Here is a 6,171-nt window from a genome sequence, read left to right as displayed (position 1 = left end):
ACACAGTAGGCCAGGCGCAGTGGCTTATGCCTGTAATCACAGCACTTTGGGAGGCTGAAGTGGGTATATCACTTTGAGGCCAGGAGTTCGAGACCAGCCTGGCCAACATGGTGAAACCCCATCTCTACAAAATATAAAAACTTAGCTGGGCACAGTGGCCCAAGCCTGTAATCCCAGCTACTCAGGAGGCTGAGGCACGAGAATCACTTGAACCCGGGAGGCAGGTGTTGCAGTGAACCGAGGAGGCACCACTGCACTCCAGCCTGGGTGAAGGGTGATACTCTGTCTCAAATATTAAGAATAATAATAATGAATGCAGAAGTAGATATGAGAAGTCAGCTATTTTCCATTGAAACAGACATTTAGGAGATGTGTAAGAATGTAAAATAACACAACTTCTGTTATGGGAATTTCTGTTTTGGGAAATACAGTTTTTTTCATTAAAAAAGGTAATTTTTGTAAATGTGATTTATTGTTATTTTGACTGAATTAACAAATATTTTTAAATTTAAAAAAGACAGGAAACCCAAATAAATGGGAAAATGGCTTGAACAGACCCTCACACAGGAATGGAAGTGTATGGAAAAGTGCCCAATTGTACCAATCATCAGGGAAACATATTAAACAACAGTGAGTGCCATCATAACCCCAAAAAAGCAGGAAGGACCCCCACTCAAAATTTGGCCCAGATGTTGAGACTGACGATGCCACACACACCAGGAGATACGAAAATGTTCACTGCCGACATAATTGAATTCTCTGGGGAGCCCAGGGCAGGCCTCTCCAGCAGATCCAAAATAACTTGAAGGAGCAAGAAAAAGAGACTGCCCCGGGATTTTACTGTGGTTAGGGGTGGTCTGGGGTGAGAGGCCTCACATGAGGGCAAGGACTTGCATGGGCTGAATCTCCTTTCTGTGGGCACCAAAGGAAAGGAGTAGCAGCATTTCTTGTCTGCCCACATGTGGGGCACAGGGGGAAGAGGGAAGGGTGAAGCTGAAAAGCTGTCAGGAGTCAAACAGCAAAAAATGCAGTCAGAGTCCCCAGTGCAATTAGAAAGCACCACACACCCACTAGAAAGGCTGAGATGAAGGCCTGAGAACCCAGCACACTGGAGATGACGTGGAACAACTGGAACTCTAAAGTTCTGCCTGGAGGAGGGTCACACAGCCACTTAGAAAACTTTTCACCGTTTCTTTAACACACACTTAATTCATAATAGAGCAATTCCACTTTAGGTAATTCCTCACAGCAAAGTGAAAAAAAATCATAAAAATTCTTGTACTAGAATATTGATAGTTGCTCTTAGTAATAAGTGAAACTGGTAATAAACCATAAATTCATCAAGGGATAATGAATAAAGTGACTGTGGCATATTCCTAAAACGGAATCCTACTCACCAATAAAAGAATACATTTACTTTACATGCAGGTGACCAAAAAAAAAAACAAACACATTGTGATACATGCAATAGCATGACTGACTACCAGAAATACTATGCTGAATAAAATAAGCCAGACATACTCAAGTACATACCGTGTATGACTTCATTTATATATAAAGTTCAAGAACAGCCGAACAAATACACGGTCATAGAAATCGCAACAGCAGTATGATTTTTTGCATGGTGACTGACAGGGACACAAAGGAAATTTCTGTAGTAATGGAACTTCTCTATATTTTGAATGGATGTAAATATCAAAACACACTGGAGTGTACATTATGAACTTACTTTTCACAGAATGCAGATTTTACTATAATTATCTTTTATAAAAGGAATCCAGAAACGGAGAGACGATATGCGTAATACATATATTCCATGATACTAATATCCAAAATATATAAAGAACTCCTAGAAATCAATTTAAAAAGACAGATACCCAAATAAAAATACACAAAATACTTGAAAATCTATTTCACAAAAGAGGATATCTGCATGCACACTAATCATATAAAAAAGTCCTCAACATCATTAGTCACCTGATAAATGTAAATAAAACAATAATGCCACTATATACCTACCATAATGTCTCAAATTTAAAACGCCTAAAATACTGAGTTTGGCAAGAATTTGGATCAACTGGAACTGTCTCACATTGTTGGTAAAAGGATAAATTGTTTGAGTCCCTTATAAAATATTCTGGCAGTTCCTGCTAAAGATAAACCCACACACAAATATACACACATACGTGCACATCTTATGACCTAGCAAATCACTCTTAGGCGTACACTGAAAGGAAGTGGGTACTTATGTCCAAGAGTCATGAACAATAATGTTCACAGTAGAGATATTCACAATAGCCCAAACCCCAGAATTATCAAATTCCTATCAAATCTAGAACAGGTATATGCATATTGGGATATTCATACAACAGAATACTACACAGCAATAAAAATGAAGTACAGTGACATGCATCAAATGTCACCAAGGGCTTCCAGTTTCAATTAGAATACAAGAGATTCCTTGAGCACAACAAAGCCTGGTCGCGCCACCCCTCTCCTTCCTCTGTTCTGCTCCTGCACTCTAGCGACACTGTGCTTCCTGCCCTCTCTTGAACAAAGGAAGATGTGCTGCTCAGAGACTAGTTTCTGAAAGGTCCTTTCCTGGACTTCTGACATGTCTGATTTTTCTCTCCTGAAACTCATCTTTGCCTCAAGTACCCAATAATCCACCTCCCTAGTCACTCTCCATATCCTTACTCTAATTTCCCACATCAATTGTTATGCACTGGATTATTTTGTTAATCTATTTATTAATTTGTTTACTTATTAACTCCTTCCCTCAACTAGAATGTAAGCTATTTGAAGAAAGGAGTCTTTTCTTTTCTTTCTTTCTTTTTTTTTCTTTTTGAGAGAAAGTTTCCCTCCATTGCCCAGGCTGGAGGGCAGTTGCTCACTGCAACCTCCTCTTCCTGGGTTCAAGCGATTCTTGTGCCTCAGCCTCCACAGTAGCTGGGATTATAAGTGCTCGCCACCACACCCAGCTAATTTTTTTGTCTTTTTAGTAGAGACGGGGTTTCACCATGTTGGCTAGGCTGGTCTCAAACTCCTGACCTCAAGTGATCCGCCTGCCTCGGCCTCCCAAAGTGCTGGGATTACAGTCATGAGCCACTGCACCCAGCAAAGAAAGGAGTCTTATATGTCTCTTTAATTACCCAAAATAGTCCCAGCTAGATTCAAAGCCTATTAAATATTTGCTCAATAAATCTGTGGTTCAAAGGCTTTCTCATTATATCAGTAGAATATTAGTTATAATAGAATATTATATATCCATCGAGAGTGATTTTAAATATTTAGTTAATATGAATAAATTTTCTTCTGAGAAAATAAAGTTAGAATGAAAATTTTAAATTGTATACTTAGCATTAGAAAAACTGTGCTGGACAAGGTAATGTATACAGAGCAGTTGCTGTAGTGCAGATATTGTACAAACTTCTTGAAATATGTGCGTATTTGTCCAGCATTGCGTTAGGTCCTGAATAATTAGTTTAAAAAATCCCTGTCTCTACGTAGTTAGTATTTTATTAGGGGGGAGTGAAAAGATAGACTACTAACAAGTAACGAAACATAGAATAAAGTTGTGATAAATATGAAAATATTATATGAAGCAATGGAAAGGACTAGAAGAATCAACTTTAGACAAGGGCCCGGGGAAAACCTCTCTGAGTGGGTAATATTTGAGCTGACTCCTGAAAACCGAGGACAATTCCACGATGTGTGTGAATTTCTGGGCGGAAATCTGAGCGGTCCGTGCCTGAAAGGGACCAGAAACAACAAAGCAGAATGTGTGAGAATTTAGCACTGGTCTGAACTCACGCAGGTGTGAGATGAGGCTCTGGGAAGCAGGCAAGTGGGGAAAGCGTGAGCATCACTGCAAAGCATTTAAAGATCAAGAGAGAGCTGAACCACAGCCCAAAAAGCGCACTGAGCTGTATTATGAACCTGAGCACTCTGTTGTTGTCTGAGGACTCTCTGTTGAAATAACAGGTGTGAAGCATATCCAGTCTCATGATGTATAATAATACTCAGCACATTCAGGATACACTCCAAAGCTATTCATTATACCAAGGACTATAAAACAATAAACTTGCACAAGAAAATACAATCTTTAGGCACCAACATTGAGATGAGACAGATGTTGGTATTATATGATGAGGATTTTAAAGCAACCATCACAGCAGTGCTCCAACAAGCAATTACAGGCATACTTGGAACAAGGGGAAAATATGAATTCATGGCAAAGAAATGAAAGATACCAGGAAGAACTAAATGAAAATTTTAGAAGTGAAAAAAGTAATAGAAATAAATTGCACTGGACAGACTCAAGAGAATGGAGATGACAGAGGAAAGATCAGGGATCTTGAAGACAAGTTTAATAGAAATTGTCCTGTTAGAATAGAGGAGACAAAACACAATGGAGAAAAGTGAATATAGCCTCAGAGACCTGTGGGAAAATAACGAAAGGTCTAACTTTCAAATGATTGGCTCCCAGATGGAGAAAAGAAAGGAGTACCTGCCGGGCGCGGTGGCTCATGCCTGTAATCCCAGCACTTTGGGAGGCCAAGGCAGGTGGATCGCTTGAGGTCAGGAGTTTGAGACCAGCCTGGCCAACATGGTGAAACCTTGTCTCTACTAAAATACAAAAATTAGCCGGGCATGGTGGCAGGTGTCTGTAATCCCAGCTACTTGGGAGGCTGAGGCAGGAGAATCACTTGATCCCAGGAGGCGGAGGTTGCAGTGAGCCAAGATCATGCCACTGCACTCCAACCTGGGTGACAGAGGAAAACTCCATCTCAAAAAAAAAAAAAAAGTACAGGACTGAAAACATTTTTGAACAAATAATGGCAAAAAACATCACAAACATGGTGAAATACATAAATTCAAGGAGATAAGATAACCACTAAGAGGTCATGTCCAAATGAATCCATGTCCAGATACACCATGACCAGATTTCCGAAAACTCGAAAAAGCCAGAGAGAAATGCTCTATTCCCTATATGAGGACAATTCCCGCGACATCAGAAACCATGGATGCCAGAAAGAAACTTCCATAATAAGGTGTTTATTTAAAACTACTCAAATTCACTAGGATTATAACCAGGCTCTGTTACTTACCCACTGTGGACTTCAAGCAATATTCTGAATCAGAATTTCATTTTCTTTATCTTTAAGAGAGGGACTATAATTACAGCTACCGTAATACATGTGTGAGAATTGATACAGTACCATATACATAAAATGCCAAAAAGTGTGTCTGGCTAAGACATGTTAGCTAATATACCATCATGATCCTCAACAACCACAAAATAACAGTAACCTAATACACTGTTATAACTCACTGGAACACGTCCCTGTTTTGTGCATTCCTCACGCACAGAGACTTGGAAAGGTGAGGCTCTTACCAAAGGGAACTCTGCTGTTCTGCAGCCGCCTCCTCACACACACGGAGCCTTTGAGAGCAGGGGCCTGGAGGGGAATGACAGAGAAGGTCCCCAGATATAGGGAAGGATCCTGGAACAGACCTCCCCACACCAGCTGTGACTATCATCGCAGCTGCAGTCTCAGTGACACTGTCTGCAAAGGGGTGTCTGACAAGGTCCCAACAATTAAGGCCCTGTCAATGAAGTGAAGTTTTCCCACTGACCCACCTGGAGTAACCTGAAAGGCACAGTATCAGCATCTGCTCAGCACAGGATCAGCCTCTGCTCAGCATGCCTCCTGAGACCAGGCCCTTCACCATTGGGCTCTATGGGCTCTAAATGGAACCTAAGAGATGATCTGTTCCCAGCATTAACATTTACAAATGAAAAAACTGAAATTTGTGGATAATGAGGAAAGTTTCTGCAGCCATTTGTGGCAAATCTAGCAGTGAAGAGTCTTCCAGTTCCCACCCCTCATGTCCCTCTTGTTTTCATTGCTCTCCACAGAGAAGAGAAACACACTAGAGGAAAGCCCCTCTGCTTCCCCATCATGCCCACTTTCATCCCAAATCTCTGTGTGTTTTCATTCTCCCCAATTCAGAGACCTTCACTGAAATTTAAAATGCTCCTTCAGGCCGGGAGTGGTGGCTCACGTCTGTAATCTTAGCACTTTGGGAGGCCGAGGCGGGTGGATCACTTGACGCCAGGAGTTCAAGACCAGCCTGGCCAACATGGTGGAAACCCCCTCTCTACTA

The sequence above is a fragment of the Pongo pygmaeus genome, chromosome 13 (assembly GCF_028885625.2).
Source record: "Pongo pygmaeus isolate AG05252 chromosome 13, NHGRI_mPonPyg2-v2.0_pri, whole genome shotgun sequence".
Classification (NCBI taxonomy): Eukaryota; Metazoa; Chordata; class Mammalia; order Primates; family Hominidae; genus Pongo; species Pongo pygmaeus.
This window is presented reverse-complemented; position numbering follows the sequence as displayed.